At 41.4% G+C, this 18,268-nt stretch overlaps 1 protein-coding gene across 1 annotated transcript in view; it reads left to right on the forward strand.

The window, feature by feature from the left end:
* Nucleotides 1-18,268, forward strand: part of NKAIN3 (sodium/potassium transporting ATPase interacting 3) — a 660,746-nt gene that overhangs the window by 449,051 nt on the left and 193,427 nt on the right. The gene's annotated exons all lie outside the window — the stretch shown is intronic.

The following is an 18,268-nucleotide window of genomic DNA, read 5'->3' on the forward strand; positions in this document are numbered from 1 at the left end:
CTTTCCAGCTAAAAAAGGTTTTCCGGATGCCATCAGCCATCCTCCAGTGAAGGCACCCAATTGCTGATGTGTTACCTTGGACACTTTATGGCCTTAAGACTGTAACTGCGTAACCAAATAAACCTCCTTTTATAAAAGCCAATCCATCTCTGGTGTTTTGCATTCCGGCAGCATTAGCAAACTAGAACAATGGGGTTGCTATCCATTTGCATTTGGACATGATCCATTTTAGGGACCAGCCAGACATGCCCAGCAGTAGTGGTAATTGAGAAGTGTAAGATATCCCAGTGAGACAATATGTGAAGGGAGGAGACAATCGAATTATTAGAATCCTTTAATATTGCCTTCTCTTCCATGACAGTATGACCAATTACAAAACTCTACAGGTAAGGTCAATTAAAAGGACAAAAATTAAAGCAGATCTAAATCTCCAGTTCTCCCTCTGCATTTCCCCATTCCCCCCCACCCAGCCCCATTTTAGGCTAAGCTGTAAGACACACAAGTTTCCATGCACTTCCTTGAAGTTCTAAGGACAGAGCTGTGGTCCCTGCCCAGCTTTTATCTGGGAGTGTGGAAGTTAATTTTTTTTCATGATACTGTTTCTGAATTTCAGTTCAGCAGTGAAATGAGATTAGGAATATGTGACCTACTTATCTTATAGGATCATCATGAACATTAATATGTAAGAAGGAGCTTTGTAAGCTGCCAGGCACTATAAAAATGAAAAGTGATGTTTTTCTGTCTGTAGCAAGATCATTTCCTTGCTATTCAGCTTTTTAGATGACCTGTGCATTGCCAAACATCACCGAATTCAGCTGTCTCTTTTTAATGATCAATGCACCCATTTCCAAATCACCTTGATAGATATTCAGAAAACTAATTTGAAATATTCACTACCAATCAAAATTAACATTTATTTCCCCTTGGGACCTTTCTTTTCAAGTAGACTAGGTGCTTTTGCTTTGTTTGTTTTTTCTGACTAAGGATTGAGAAATTCATCCAAAATTTATCTAAAAATCACAATGGTTCGATTTAGCAGATATCAGGAAATGGTACCAAGACCAGGTCAACTTTCCTTCCTCAAGAAGCAGCCAGGTCCTCACCAGGATGGGCCAGACCCTGTGGGATTTGGAGGCTGACTTTGAGGGTCAGAGAATCTAAGATTTCAACATGGACTAGGACAGTAGTAACCCTGGGGCAGTAGCTATTGTTTTTCCCTCCTTCTCTCATCAAAAGACTGTTAGGGGTGTTCTCAGGGCCACCAGGCCATGGGGTGCTGGGGATGCAGGGGGTAACAAGGGCTCAGTGGGAAATTCGCAGCAGAGTTGGGTGGGGGTGGGAAAGGGCTGTCATCCAGGGGCTCATCAAGTCCACTGGCTTCATATACACCACAGTCAAGCCAATCGTGCCTTCTTGAAATGGTATAAGGGTCCTCTTGTTTGGGTTTTATTTTTAAATTAGAAAAAAGAGAATTTATTTGTTATTGTTTTTTCCTGTTACTCTGTATATTAGCTTTATTTATTTAAAGTATCCACCTACAAGAAATAAATTTCCTGCTATTCTACTGCAGTTATTCTCTGAAGAAGACTCGAAAGTGAGAGAAGTTTTCAGATATCCTCATGGGGAGTGGAGGAAGAACTAACATTCATAAATTGCTTCTTCCATGGCAGGCACAGTGCTAGGATTTTGCATGTGGAATATTTCATTTATCGTTCACGACAATACCCGGTGACGCAGCTAGGTGACACTGGTCCCCATTCACAGGAGCTCAGAGAGGCTAAGTAACTTGGACAAAGATGCGTAGTTAGGAGGTGGAAGGACGGGAACTTCCAGGTCTGTCTGACTCCAGAGAACATGGCTGTTCACTTGGAACAGGGCAGAGACTGAGAAGCACACCATTGTGGGTCAAATTAAATTACCAAAAGGTTTTAAGAATTAAAGAAATCCAACTTAATGGCTGAATTGTAGAAGGCTTGTCTGTGTAACCAATTGCAGAATAGATCAGTGTGTAACAGTTTTTAAATGTGGTGCACAAATGGACAAATCTTGGAGATTTTGGATTTTTCAACTCTTCAGTTGGTCATATTCCCCAGGAAAGAGACTCTGAGATGGACATCACTCAAAGGAAGATGATTGAGGTGCCTTCTCAGGAACGGTACTTTGGGGAAGGTGAAGAAAGCAGAATCCGCAGAGGGAGCAGTTAAAAGGTGGTACAAGTTCAATGGGGGCCTCACCCCAGTTGAACCCTGGAGCTGAGAGACCCTTTCAGAGGAGCTCTAAAGGAGACTGTGCCTTTGTACCTGTGTATTAGTTAGGGTTCTCTAGGGAAAGAGAACCAATGAGAGGTATCTATGAATGTAAGATTTATAAAAGTGTCTCATGCAACTGTGGCTATGCATGAGTCCAAATTCTGTAGGGCAGGCAGCAAACTAGCAACTCCAATGAAGATGTTCGATGAACTCCTCAGGAAACCAACTGGCAACTTCGGTGAACGTGTTTGATGAACTCCTCAGGAAATGAACTGGCAACTTCGACGAACTCCTCAGGAAACACCTCTCTGGGCAGCCGAAGAAGCGAAGGTCCTCTATCTGTCTCACTTAAAAGTCTTCGACTGATTGATTGGATTAAATCCAGCCAACTGCATTCTCTCATTGCAGAAGACATGCCCTTCATTGATGTCATCAGTCACAGTTGTAGCCAATTGACTGATGATTTAATAAACCAGCCTGTTGGTTTATTAACCAGCCACGAATGTCATCGCAGCAATGATTAGGCCAGTGCTTGCTTGACCAGACAGCTGGGTACCATCACCTGGCCAAGTTGACACATGACCATAAACATCAAAACCTGCATGGGTGTGAGGAGGGGACATGACCTCGGGGAATGCTACTTCCTTCCACTTGTGGAAGGCAATGCTGGGAAAGTCCAAACAGAGAGACAACCTGCCCAGCAAAGACAAGAGAACCTCAGTTGTTATGGGGGGCCTGGGCAGCAAACCACAGCAGGCACTGTAGTCCCTCCCATGTCCTTAGGGTTCTCTTGATTCATAGAGAAGTTCACCCAAGGTGGGGCCAGCTCCTCCAGGATTTCTGGATAGTGTCCTTTCCCAGGATAACTTATAAGAGAAAGGACAGTGGGCTAAACTGCAGCTCCACCACTGCATAGGTCTTAGAACCACAACAGACACTAATTATATCCATTCTAAATTCCTCCCACTCTCAGCCAGCACTTCTGCCCCTCTGGGTGCCCACCTGCAGGGTCACCACACCTCCATCCCTGAGAACTCCACCCCTTCTTGGCCATGGCTACACGTGAAGACATCCCATCACCTTTGGGCAGGAGCACGAGACCCCAGACATCTTGGGATCACCTGGGCTCCAATTCTCAAACCACTGCCAAAGTTGAAATGCATGATACCAAGATTCCTTTCTGTGTGTTGGATGTACTTCTGGGTTATATTTATAATGAGGATATGGTCCTTGTCTAACTTTTATGTGGGGGGTGGGTATCCTAGTAAAGTCCCCATGTTAGGTGTTTCTCCCCCTTACTGGCACATAAAATAACAGTATTTGTCACAATCAATGGATTCATGGATTCAGTGAAATATATTCCCTACTCTGGTGAACTGAATGGTGTTCTCTAAAGATATCAGGTCCTAATCTCTGGAACCTGTGTTGTCACCTTCTATGGTACAGTTTTTGCAGGTGTGATTAAATTAATTGAATTAATTGAGATGAGGAGATTATCTGGATTGGCCCAAAATGCCATCTCAAGTGTCCTTATAAGAGGGAGTTGGTAGAGAGGAGAGGTGGTGTGGCCAGTTGCAGAGAGACATTTGGAGATTCTGGCCTTGAAGACTGGAGTGATTGGCCACAAGCCAAGGAATGCTGACAGTTACCAGATACCAGAATAGGAAGGAATGGATCATCCCCTAGAACCTCCAGAGGGAACGTGGCCCTGCCAACCCCTGGATTTCAGACTTCAGGCCTCCAGAACTGCGAGATAATAAATTTTTGTCGTTTTATGCCAGCAGGTTTGAGGTCATTTGTTACGGCAGTGCTAGGAAACTAATATACCCCCAGTGGTACTCCCACGACCCAGCTCTTCATTGAATCCATTACTTTTAACATTTTTATATGAAACTTTTAGAGATAGTAGGAACTGAGCTGGAATCAGACTGCCTGGATTTAAATGTTGGCTCTAACAGTTTCTAGCTGTGTGAACACAGACACATGACAAACTTTTTAAACCTCAGTTCCCACATCTGCAAAATGGGGCTGATAATTACACCACATAGGAAAGCTGTGAGGATTAAATTAGATGAACATAGAAAGTGTTAAAGCATCAGGGGCAATGGAATTATACACACACACACACACACGCACACGCACATATACATATACATACATATATATTCCATCAATACGAATAATTATGTTGGCTGTATGTTTATTAAGGACTTACTAGGTCTCAGGCAACTCTCCATGCCTCAGTTTTTCCATTTGAAAAAATAAGGATAATAATAGTACTGTCTTTAAAAGGCTATTGCAAGGATTAAATGAGCAATTCACATTAAGCCCTGAGTACATTTCAAGGCATAGACTAAGGATGGGTTGTCATTATTAACACTATGAATTATCTCACTTATTCCCCTCCACCGCCCTATGAAATTGGTGCAGTTGTTACCCTCCATCTTACAGACAAAAGACGGAATAAATTGTTCAAGCTCTCCCAGCTAGTGTTGTCTGGGCCAGAATTCAAGCCCAGGTCTGTATTATATTAGAGTCTGAGAGCTCCATCACTTTCCACCTGCCAATGGAAAGTAACATTTAGCATTTTAAGCTTTATTGTTTCAGTACAGATTTTAAGTGGGTGATCCATCTACCATACTGGAATGTCTTACTGGTCAAGAATAATAAAGGGACATGTTAGCATTTATCCTGTTAGAATTTGCAGGTGGTAAGAAACACTGGTAGATAATTATCCAGCTCTCCTATCTCCCAAACTTTAGCATCGATAACCTTTAAAATGTTCATGTTTCATAATAATTAATCTTGAAAAATGCTCTACCTTTCTACATATCAATTGGTAAGTATATTTGAGGAGTTAATGACTCTGTGTTTACATTGTATTCACCCAGTCATTACCTAGGAGCCTGTGAGTATAGGAATATTAAGCTCACAAATACTTTGGAAGTTTCTTTCTGATGTATTAAAGTGATTATTAAACACTAAGTAAAGTTGTTTTGTATATGGAGAAACCAATATTATTTCATAAATTTTCAGTTTTCATTCTTCATTCATTCACGCCACACATATTGGTTGAGTGTGTAGGACATTCTGGGCAAACTGGAGACTGTCTTAGGCCCTGTGGTTCCAGTGATAAAAAAGACTTAACAAGGCCCTTGCTCAAATGAAATCTACTTTCTGGTGTTGGGGATAGTCATTCAATCAACCAACCAATTAGAAAATATCAAATAGTAAATAAATCTCTACAGAGGAGTAAAACAGAGAGGGACTGGGTGACAGCAATCCACTCTTTAAACCATTACTGATCACGTGTTAGGAAGTGCTGTGAGGACATAAAAGTAATAAATCATGTGCTGTTTTCTAAGGAGCTTGGGAGCTTGTTTTCACTGTGCCTATGTAAGCATGTGAGACGGTATGAAATGGGATGTAAGAAATGTATAAAGTTAAAATGGCCAAATGTGGACAAAAATCACTTCTACATAAGAGGACAAGGTGGGGAGCTTTATAGAAGATTAAAATGTGGCTCTTAAAGGATGGGTAAAAGTCCATATGTAGGAGGTGATAGGCAATGGGAATGAGAAAAGACACTCCAAAAATAGGGGAGAGTGTGAGTGGAGCAGGAAAGCAATGAACAGCAAGTTGCCCAGCTGAGCTGGAGGAGAGGCATCTATGGGGAGTGAGGGGAAATTATAGTAGGACTGTGGGTTTAATCAGATCACAGAGCCCTTGAGAGCCAGGATAAAGACTGGACTTTCTTCTGGAAATATTAAATAGTCTTGATGTAGTGAATGACTTGTTCAGAAGTGTGCTATGAGGAGTTGAGGTGGCAGTCAGGAGTATTGGAGGGGTAAAACACAAAAGACAGGAGACCATTTGGGAGGCTGTTGTAGTAGACCAGGCATAGGGATGGGGCCTCTCTCTGGGATGATGATGGTGGAGATGGAAAGAAGAATATGGCCAAAGTTTTGTGTATGGAGGGGGAAGGAGATAGTTGGGGTGCGTAAGACTAGAAATACATATCAGAATGAGAAAATGTGGGCAGAGAAAGAAACAAAAGGTAAAAAGCTGTAACATTCATACTTTCACTACTTCTGTGCTTTGGTTTACATCTTATCATTTGACTAGACTGCTAGCTTAATCCTCTGTCCACGTCCAAATATATCAAGATTCAAATCAAATGGCAAGTTCAACACATTCAGTAATGTTTATTATGTCCACCCTAGACTACGCTATGCATGTTTCTTGAGAGTGGAGCTTTTTGTTCTCGTCTCAGTTTCTTTAATGCTTCATCTGTACCTTTGCAAGGGCACTCGTTACTTCCTACCTTGAACTCCAGGTAGTCAGGTTCACGCCACCTCCTCTAATGGGCTGTAAGCAACTTGAGGGTAGAATCCATTTGATCCATTTGTATTATAGTGAATTGCACTCAGTAGATATAAAATAAATGTTTTTAAGTTGAGTTTATGATATCATATAATATTTGAATTAGCCTAATAAGAGGTTATACAGCAACTACTCAACTCCACCCAAATAACCCAGTTTTCTTTTTTTTTTTTTTTTTTTTTTGCTGGTTGCATAATAACAAATTACCAAGTAGCTTATTAGGTTATTACAATGCTAATACAATCCATTTATTTAAATGACCCAATCTACCAAGCCGAATATTTTACAGCACAGTCATTTCAGGCATATTAACAATAAATATCAGTGTAAGTGTACAATGACTCAATAATTTATCAAAAATGTTTAGAAAACAGTTTATCCAGGCTATAAAACCTTTTTTTCTATCAACCTAGGTGTATAGATTTTTGAAAACTAATTTTGAGTTTGTGTTACAGTTCATCAGATAACACATGAATACTAGCTTAAGCCACAGCTAATAAATGTGTCATACTTTTACTGAATGATGGTGGAGCACAGAACATTTTGGTAACATTCCTTATCAGTGGTAACTGTAAAAAGCTATGAAAAACAGGGGGAATAGTGCCTTGTGGTAAAGGATGAATAATTCACCTTGGAACTAGAGAGACTATGAAAAGACTTGAGACCTTCTAGAAAGACCTATTTGGAGATCCTGGTTTGAGGTCGGTAACTGTGGAAGTCATGCTGACAAGCCAGAACAGAGCAGAGGACAGTGAAAATCCAATATTCCAATATCCAGGCAGAAGCAGGGAACAGATCATCTGTCAAAACTGAAGGGTCAGGAGGGGCAAGATGGCGGTATAGAGAAGAGTGGAAGCTAAGTAGTCCCCCTGGAACAACTACAAAAAACCAGAAACAACTAGTAAATAATCCAAAATAACTGCGGGGGGACAAACGAGACCATCCACTCATCATACACCAACCTGAATTGGGAGGAATGCCCGAGAACACAGCATAAAATCTGTAAGTAAAACCTGCGGAATCAAGTCATGGGACCCCCTCCCCCATAGCCCGAGCTGCAAAGCCTCTTGGTGCCAGAGAGAAGCTCTCTCCCAGCAAGCGAATATAGCTCAGCTGAGCTCCAACTGCGGTTTTAAGTAGCGAGTGTGAACTGCTCACTACAGGTACACATCCCCAAAAAACAGACAGAGGCTTTGGGTTACGACTGACCTGGGAGAGCCGGAGGGTCACCTTGGACTGGGTCTGAAGGGGACTATCTGTTTCTTTTTTGGCTCAGTGGAGAAAGCCCCAGTCATTTTCAGTTTCCAGGGCTGTGAAGCGGAGAAGGGTGGAGACAGCACAAGCAGAGAGAGCGAGACCATTGAAATGCTAATGACCTCCACCTGAGGGGTCTGTCTTCTCTAGGAGGGAAGGGGTGGGGCCCTTCCCATTCAGAACCAGACCCCAGAGCCTGGGGGAACACGGCCATACTTCCTCACACCAGTCAAGAATTATAGGCTAACAGGCGTCACCTGCTGGGCAGAAAAGCAGAGTGACCCGAGGCATCAAAGGGTGGAGCAATTTTCTAAGACACACCCGCAGGGAAACCAGATACTGAGTATTTCTTCCCTCTGGGACCTGAGCCTATTCTGGTCTGGGAAAACCTGATTTGGATAACCAAGGAAACCATGCCTAGACGACAGAAAATTACAACCTACACTAAGAAAAACAAAGTTATGGCCCAGTCAAAGGAACAAACGTACCCTTCAACTGAGATACAGGAATTTAAACAACTAATGCTAAGTCAATTCAAAAAGTTTAGAGAAGATAATTGCAAAAGAGATAGAGGCTGTAAAGGAAGCACTGGGCATGTATACGGCAGAAATCAAAAGTTCAAAAAAACAACTAGTAGAATCTATGGAAATGAAAGGCACAACACAAGAGATGAAAGACACAATGGAAACATACAACAGCAGATCTCAAGAGGCAGAAGAAAACACTCAGGAACTGGAGAACAAAACACCTGAAAGCCTACACGCAAAGGAGCAGATGGAGAAAAGAATGAAAAAATATGAGCAACGTCTGCGGAAACTCAAGGATGAAACAAAGTACAATAATGTACCTATCATTGGTGTCCCAGAAGGAGAAGAGAAGGAAAAGGGGGCAGAAGCAATAATAGAGGAAATAATTAATGAAAATTTCCCATCTCTTATGAAAGACATAAAATTACAGATCCAAGAAGCGGAGCATACTCCAAACAGAAGAGATATGAATAGGCCTACGCCAAGACACTTAATAATCAGATTATCAAATGTCAAAGACGAAGAGAGAATCCTGAAAGCAGCAAGAGAAAAGTGATCCATTACATACAAAGGAAGCTTAATAAGACTATGTGCAGATCTCTCAGCAGAAACCATGGAGGCAAGAAGGAAGTGGTGTGATATATTTAAGATACTGAAAGAGAAAAACCGCCAACCAAGAATCCTGTATCCAGCAAAGCTGTCCTTCGAATATAAGGGAGAGCTCAAAATATTTTCTGACAAACAGACAGTGAGAGACTTTGTGAACAAGACACCTGTCCTACAGGAAATACTAAAGGGAGCACTACAGGGTGATAGACGACAGGAGTGCGTGGTTTGGAACACAATTTTGGGAGATGGTAGCACAACAATGTAAGTACACTGAACAAAGGTAACTATGAATATGGTTGAGAGAGGAAGATGGGGAGCATGTGAGACACCACAAGAAAGGAGGAAAGATAAAGACTGGGACTGTGTAACTTGGTGAAATCTAGAGTATTCAACAATTGTGATAAAATGTACAAATAAGTGCTTTTACGAGGGAGAACAAGCAAATGTCAACCTTGCAAGGTGTTAAAAATGGGGAGGCATTGGGGGAGGGATGCAATCAGCATAAACTAGAGACTGTAACTAATAGAATCATTGTATTATGCTTCCTTTAATATAACAAAGGTGATATACCAAGGTGAATGCAGATAAGAGGGGGGGATAGGGGAGGCATGTTAGACACTTGACATTGGTGGTATTGTCTGATTCTTTATTCTACTTTGATTTAAGGTTATTTTTCCTTTTGCTGCTTCCTAGCTGTCATTTTTTTTTTCCTCTTTCTTTTGCCTCTCTACCTTCTTTGACTCTCCCTCCTGCCTTGTGGAAGAAATGTAGATGCTCTTATATAGATAGTGGTGAAGGTGGTGAACACATAAATGTATGACCATGCAGAAAACTATCGATTATTTACTTGGGATGGAATGTATGGTGAGTGAACAAAACCATATTAAAAAAAAATGGGTTGATGACAAAACCTCGAGGGCAATATACTGAGTGAAGTAAGCCAGATACATTAGGACAATTATTGCAGGGTCTCACTGATAGGAACTAATTATAATATGTAAACTCATAGACATGAAATATAAGGTACCAAGATATAGAACGAGGCTTAAGAATGGGGAGTGGTTGCTTAGTATGAGCAGAATGTTCAATTAGGATGAACTTAAATGTTTGGAAATGAACAGGGGTGTTGGTAGCAAGATGTGAGAATAACTAACAGCGCCGAATGGTGTGTGAATGAGCTGGAAAGGGGAAGCTCAGAGTCATATATGTCACCAGAAGGAAAGTTGGAGGTCAAAAGATGGGAATGTATAAAATGAATCCTATGGTGGGCAATGTCCATGATCAACTGTACAAATACTAGAAATCACTTCCATGAACCAGAACAAATGTATGACAATACAATTAGAAGTTAATAATAGAGGGGCATATAGGGAAGAACTATATACCTATTACAAACCATATAGTACAGTTAGTAGTATTTCAACATTTTTTCATAAACAGTAACAAATGTACTATATCAATAGTACTAGTCAACAATTGAGGGGGGTTGGTTAGGGATAGGGGAGGATTAGAGTTTCCTTTTCTTTTCTTTTTTTTTTTTTTTTTCATCTTTCACTTTATTTCTTGTCTGGAGTAATGAAAAGTTTCTAAAAATTGAACAAAAATTAAGTGTGATGGATGCACAGCTGTATGAGGGTACCCAGGGGCAAGTGATTGTACACTTTGGATCTTTGGATAATTGTATGGTATCTGAACAATCTCAATAAAAATGAAAAACAAAACAAAACAAAACAAAAAACTGAAGGGTCAGCCTAAAGCTGGCAGAAGAGTGGATTTGAGGGGTCAACAAGAACGGGGCTCTTGGAAGTCAAGGCACTTTCTGACAAGAATCATTAAATGCTTCCTATGCAGAAGTAAGCAAACAGGAGACGCATCTAGAGTCTGTAGGTGGAGGGAAAAGGATGTACCGGGCAGAGGTGACACAAAGGACCAACTCTCAACAGTAAGTACCTGCTACGGAGAGTGTGGTAGGCAGAATGGTCCTGCAAACATGTCCACACCCTAATCCCTGGAACTTGTAAATTGGTTACCTTACATGGCAGAAGGGACTTTGCAGATGTAATTAAAGCTACAGACCTTAAAATAGGGAGGTTATCCTGGATTATCCTGGTGGGCCCTGTCTAATCATATGAGCTGTTAAAAGCAGAGAACTGTCTTCAATTGAGGCATGAGAGAAACTCCACCTTTGCTGACTTTGGAGATAAAAGGGATCAGGAGCCGAGACAGCAGCAGCTTCTAGAAACTGAGAACTGGCCCCCACCTCCCCCCACCACCACTTAAAAGTAGATAAAATGTTGATGCTTTTTAAATTACATTTGTAACTGCAGTGTGACTAAATGATGCATCAGCTGGACCAACTGTTCTTTAGAATGAACTTTGAGATTATTGGATGAAAAGTTATAGCACATGGACTTTCACATTTCCCCTCCTTTTCTGAGGAAAAGGTTTCAATTTCATGTACTGTAGATGGTCCCCCTTTAAGGTTTTTAGTCTCCTTCAGCATATTCTAGACGTAGGGTTGATATTCAGTTATTTATCTTTTATCCTCACAAACATGGACTTTCAAATTTAGCTTCTTCTACCCCTCCAATAGGCTCTTTATCATTGTCACTCTTTTGGAAGGATGTAAGGAAAATCATCCTGTGGCCAAATCTCTTTTTTCTTTTTGGCTAGTAGTGTTGGGGAGGATTGAAGAGGGCCGAAGGTAGGAGAAAGACTTTCAAGAAACAGTATTAGAAAACTGTGTCTTTACATATTTGATCTGTAAACAAGTTTATTAACATAAGCTACCAAAGGGGAAATCAAAGATTCTTTTATATAATTAGAATGTGATTTTAAATGAAAACTTGGATGACATGTTTGAATCTTGGCTACATCACTTATGTATGATCTTGAGAAGTTGCTTAAACTTATGCTGGCCTATCAAATGAGCATTATCAACCTACGTTTTGATTATGAGGATTAAGTGAATGTGATTAAGAAATGTACCTGAAATATAGTAAGCTCCCAATAAATGTTAGTCATTTTTACTTAAAAGAGCAGTTGACGAGGAGAAGGAAGCAAGCAGGAAGGTCAGAAATCCACTCGAAGATGTCAGCATATGTTGTGGGAGGCTGGGGAGAAAAATGGGGATGTCCTGCCCCTACTGAGAGAGATGGAGGACCACCAAGCTGTGGGATTGATATTTCAAGAAGACTCTAAAGACATGCATGGTGGTACTGACAAACATTCCCCCAGTTTCTCTGTCATGGCTAGAGTTTTTTTGCTTTCAATCACTTTTATACAGGAGCAACACCCACGAGAGAGTCTTCTTGGGTTTGACTAAACATTCAGATTCACCAGAGTGGCATAAGCCACACTTAGCAGCAGTCCTCTGAAGGCTGTAGGTGGGAACCAGGCCTCCAGCAGGTTCTTCCATGGGAATTTTTTAAGCAGTCCAGCAGCAAGCCATGCAGGAGATGGGCTTTACATCAAACAGCTGCAGGAGCTACACTCGCTTAAAAGCTTCATGCCCCAGGGAAGCCAATATCTCTCAGCACAGCTCCAGCGGCATAGCTTCTAGAGTCCCCTTTAGGGTCAGACCCAAAATTATGGCTTCTCACCACTATTTATAAATCATGCATAGAATTCCCAGTCCAGATGCCATTTGCCAATCATGGGTCACTTTTATCATACTCAGTGTTGCTTTCTAATGTAGTCGGCACATGTCATCTTTATCAAGTTACCAGGAAAACAGAACTAAAGAGTTACCAAAGTTCAAATTCTCATGCAACAGAAGAAGAGGTATGATTAACTCCTTGTCTACAATGAACAGCTGGTTTATTGGATAATCATAATGTGTTGAGGTATAAAAATGACACTGTTATTATTTGTCAATAACTGTCCCAGATGTGCTGTGTTGAATATCTTCTTTTCTCAGTACTGGGTGTGATCTGATAATAGGACATTAGCTAGAATCTTTAACTTTTCTGTTTTGTTCAGTTACCAAAACAATCACTTGAGTTCTAAACATTCAGAATCTCATAAATATTTCATAATTCTTTTCTCCATTCTGCCCTTCCCTCCAGATCATGGCATGGAAGGGGGTTTTGAACTGGCTCCCACCTGCCTCTCCCACATGCATCACTCAGGTATTGGGATGGGGAGAAGAGATGAAGTACAGAGGACTCTTAGAGACAGCCTAGGATGAGGTGGCAGTTGTCTTTTCTGGATGGTCCCACAGCTTTCCTGACTTGTCCTACATGGTTTGATGAGGATGGATCCACTGCTGGGATCGTAGGATGTGACCACCTCTTTTGGCCAACACCTGCTGGCAGCTTTACCCTGCATTTTTCTGAAATAAAGACTGTGGCCCTCAATGTCATCTGTCAGCCACTATCAAGCATGCTCAGGATCTGTCTTACTTCTCAATAACTTGGCACTCACAGGTGGTCAGGGGGAAGAAGGGGAAGGAAGAGGAATTCACCAGGCCATCTCTCCCCGTTGTTAACCTCCCATGCTCCACTCGTGTAATTCTGGTGTCAACACGCTGACCAACTAAGGAAGAGTTGTCGCTAGGCAACCCTTCCTCAGGTTTGGGGAAATAAGGTACTCTCTTCCCCACCACCATAAACTCTTCTCTTCTAAAAAAATGATACCTCTTCCCCCTCCAAGTCATTTTGTTAATTTGGGTGTGTGGGAGGTGGTGGGTATTAGAGGTGGGGGAATACAAAGCCAATGCTGCTGAACCAGTACTTCCCAGTAAAACTGGGTAGGAGGGTAGCTGGATCCAAAGCTATGAGATCTATGAGAGAAGAACGTAGTGTTACTTACCACCTTTGTTCTCAGGTGTGGGTCAGGAAATCAAGACCCTGCCCTGCACTTATCATCATGTTCAAATGTAATAGAAAGACCATGCTGGCAGGTGTTGTAAAGACTCTTACTTCTAGTGATGATTTCCTCCCCAGCAGACCTAGATCCTCCAGGGAGATTTATGAGGAAGCAACAGGTAGGAAGGGAATTTAATATCCTCCCTCTGGGGAATACATAGCTTAAACTCACCAAGGCTGAAAGGAACAAATTGGACTCATGAAGGCTAAACTTAGGTCAGATCTTTGACTTAATCTCTTATTAATGCTGTTTGGTTTTGAAGGAAAAAAGAAAACATTGAAGAGTGCTCAGTCCTCATTTCCAGTCACTGACATAAAGTATCCTCCCTTTTATTCAGTTTCATTAACTTTCTATTTCTCACAACTGAGGAAATCGACTTTGATAAGCTGTTATTCTTTAATTCTGAACTGCCTCTTTTGTTCATTCACTTTTGAAAATTAATTGACAGCAGTCACTTTAAATAAATCACTAGGACTTCCCTTATTCTTTCCCTGTAACAAAGCAAGTTTACTCAGGAGCAGTAATATTTTTTTTCTTTGCTTATCCTTTTAATCAAGTAATTTTATTTTTCTAAGCCTCATTGGTGTCTCTGGCCATGGCGGCACCCTAAGAGGTTTAATTGGGTTGCTACTGGAATCTCTAAAAAGATGTCCACAAAGCTGTACATGTGAATAGTCAGCACTCTCCATTTGCAGGGGTGAGTGGAAATGATTCCTTCTGACAGTGTGACTGTTAAGTCTTTTGGATAAAGTGTTCTCCAATGATTGACAGGTTATTTAGGCCAGGCACTTCTTGTCCATATTTACAATCCCACTCCTTTTTCTAAGTTTCCCCTCTCCAAAACTCTCTGCATAAATCTACTCCATCAAGCCACAAAATCTTAAGAGTTAATTACATTAAAAGATGAACAATGGCGCTTCTGGAAACTACGATGATGGGCCACTGAGATTTCTTTCCAAGATGTCAGTTAGCTGGCAGCCTCTGGTTGCCCTTCCTTCAGGGTCCGCCTCAGCTTTCTCCCCAAGGCCACACTCTCCTCAGGCTGCCCCCAGAGGCTCTAACTGAGCAAAGGCAGAGGCTCTAACTGAAGGCCTCTGCTCTGGGGCCCCTCTTCACCCGTGTTCAGAGCTACCCTGTCACCCAAGGCTTTTCCCACCCCATCCCCCTCTTCCCTCTCCAGCAACGTCACACCTACCTGTGCACTGAAGACTCCCTGCCTATCCCTGCTCCTTGTGCCTCACCTTTCACTAAACCTCTTGCACTTCTGTCATCTGCTTCCCAGAGGATCCTAACTGACATGGTAATTTCTGTTCAAGCTGACAGAAAAAAAGCTGTTAGAGAAAGCAACAGAGAGCTTCTATCCACCACTTCTCCTCCCTCCCCAAATCATTATCTTCTGAGGGAAACAGAAGGGTGAAATTTGATATAAAGCTCCAAACCAGGGGGAATTTTCTTGTTTAAGACTAAGAGAAGTGATAGCAAATGGGTGAAGACAATCTCTCGACATAAGCAAGTTGAAGTGTGAATTCTGTCTTGCAATCGCATTTGGATTTTTTGGAACACACAAATTAAACTGTTCTCATGGGAGGACTGAGTGTTTTTATTTCAAGTAGCTGATAACAGCAGAAAATACTGGAATGACAAGTAAAGGACTGAAAAAGAGGTCACCACTCTTTGGTTTGATTAGTCTCCAAGTTACTAAACAAATCTTCAAGTCCTCTATTCCATTATTCTTGCTCATTAAGATTTCCCTCCTTTCCCTAGGGGTGTATCTGAACTTGGGGAGTCTCATGAAGGCTCAGGTCTCTCTGGTGGTGTCTGCCCAGACACTCCTTCCAGAAAATCTTTTGCTGGTCCTTCTACTGCCTCAAGTGTTTACCTGAAAACAGGTGCTTCTCTCTCATATCCTCAGCTCCCTCAAAAGCCTCTCTCAGGTAGTTCTACTTTCCTGTGGCTCTCCAAGGACCTACAGGACATCTTATCTGAAGCATCAACAACTTTACTTGCCTTTACCTCCTCTCCAATTTGGTCATCTAATTCTGATTCACCAGTCCAGATGATTGCTCTCAATTGGTGGAAGAGCTCTGCTCTCTTTTTTTGGATTCTTCTCTCAAGTATTTTGTCTGTGTCTCCAAGCTTCCAAGTTCCCTGGAAGGCTTAGGCTTATGGAACAGAAAAGCCAAAAGATGGCAGGCTTTTCTGATTTTTGTTCTGCCCCACACCCCTCTCCTGGGGCAACAAGCACGACAGCAGCCATCTGCTTTCAAGAGAAATGAAAAGGGGAAATACCAAGAGGGAGGAAAACCCATATTATTCTGCCACTTCAGCATATGGCTAGACAGTAAATTAAAATTTTAGAGTTGAGAGGAACATTAGAGGTTTCCTAAGTCAACCTCTATTATACGCTTCTGACAGATGGTCAAGCTGACTCCATAATTTCAGTGGCAGATAATTCAGTTCCTCGTAAGAGAGCACATTCCAGAATTGTTAGACATCTTAGGAAGTCCATCCTCATATTGAGTTCAGCATCTGTTTCTATGACAAGCAGCAGAGGATGATGGGAAGGACATTGGCCTTAGAACTAAACAGACAGAGAGAGTTCAAATAATCTGCAAGCATCAAGTTCGTCACCCACAAAATGAATCTAATAATACCTATTTTTCAGAATCATAGGGAAGATTGAGTTAAGTACACTTAAATACCTGGCAGAATGTTTATCTGTGGCAGATGTTTGCTAAATGTTAATTCTGTGTGCTCTGAAACTTCAAATAATCAACTAAACTCATTCATTAATTCATTCACTCAGAAAATATTTATTTAGCATTTATCTTGTCCCAGGTCATGGAATAGACACTGACAATTTAGCAGAGAACAAAGCAAATGTATATCTTGCCTTAAGGAGGTACAGTGTACCCAAAATAAACATTGATTCACAAATTGTGATAAGGGCTACAAAGGAAAATACCAGGGTTCCAAGAGAACACATACAAAGAAAACTATATAAAGATTAAGTTGTATAAGCCCACTTCTATTTCATACACCACACACACACAAACACACATACACACACAAAAGCATCATGTATTATCTCCTCCATGGAGTCTTCTTTTCTCAAGAATAAATCTTCCAATGTCTTCATCCATTCTTCGGATAGCATGGCTATTAGATGGCTTCATTTTTCCCAATAATATTTGGAATATTGAAAAATCCTTCTGTAAGTTCACTTTAAGCCTAATAACAAAGACTGTATACTATTTTGAACCGTTTTCCTGGTTATTTAAGTTCCTTTGAACACGTAAGATAGCATTTTGGTTCACCTATTCTATGCACCCATTTTTATTTGCAATTATATTTGCTTCTGGAATGTTGAGGAGAAAAAAAACCTTTTTGACAGGAGCCACATTTTTTTTTTTTTCTCATTTTGGAAACTTATTTTGGAAGTTAGTTATAAGGCATTTCTATAGGGTTTCTAAGTTTTTCCTCATCAGTAGACCTGCTGCTACTGAGAAATGACCAAAAGTGCTCTGGTTTATCCCCTTCTAAGGCGATGCCTAAAATAAATGCTTCTAGCAGGTCAGCTGACTATTGGCTCCTGATCATCGACTATAGCATCCAGCTTACTTCTGACCCTCGTCCCCTCACTCCAATATTTACACAATAAGTCTGCTTTCATCCTGTATCATTCATTACCTTCTGGTTTTAAGAAAAAATTACACTTGTACACTGCCTATACCTTTTTTGCATCTCAGTCGGAGATGGATTTGACTCCATCAGAACTTCCCAAACAAACAATGTGTGCTAGTTTGAATGTACTGTGTCCCCCCAAATGCCATTATCTTGGATGTAATCTTGTGTGGGCAAACTATCAGTGTTAATTAGATTGTAATTCTTTGAGTGTTTCCATGGAGATGTGCCCCACACAACTGTGGGTGATGATTCTGATTGGATAATTTCCATGGAGGTGTTGGCCCGCCCACTGGATGGGTCTGAATTAAATTACTGGAGCACTGTATAAGATCAGACAGAAGGAGCGAGCTTGCTACAGCCAAGAGGGACACTTTGAAGAAAGTACAGGAGCTGCAGATGAGAGACAGTTTGAAGATGGCCATTGGAAGCCGACTCTTGCTCCGGAGGAGCTAAGAGAGGACAAATACCCCAAGTGCAATTAAGAATGACGTTTTTGAGGGACTGCAGCCTAGAGAGGAATGTCCTAGGAGAAAGCCATTTTGAAACCAGAACTTTGGAGCAGACGCCAACCACGTGCCTTCCCAGCTAACAGAGGTTTTCCGGACACCATTGGCCATCCTCCAGTGAAGGTACCCGATTGCTGATGTATTACCTTGGGCACTTCATGGTCTTAAGACTGTAACTGTGTAA

Source organism: Choloepus didactylus, chromosome 14 (assembly GCF_015220235.1).
Source record: "Choloepus didactylus isolate mChoDid1 chromosome 14, mChoDid1.pri, whole genome shotgun sequence".
In the NCBI taxonomy this organism is placed as follows: Eukaryota; Metazoa; Chordata; class Mammalia; order Pilosa; family Megalonychidae; genus Choloepus; species Choloepus didactylus.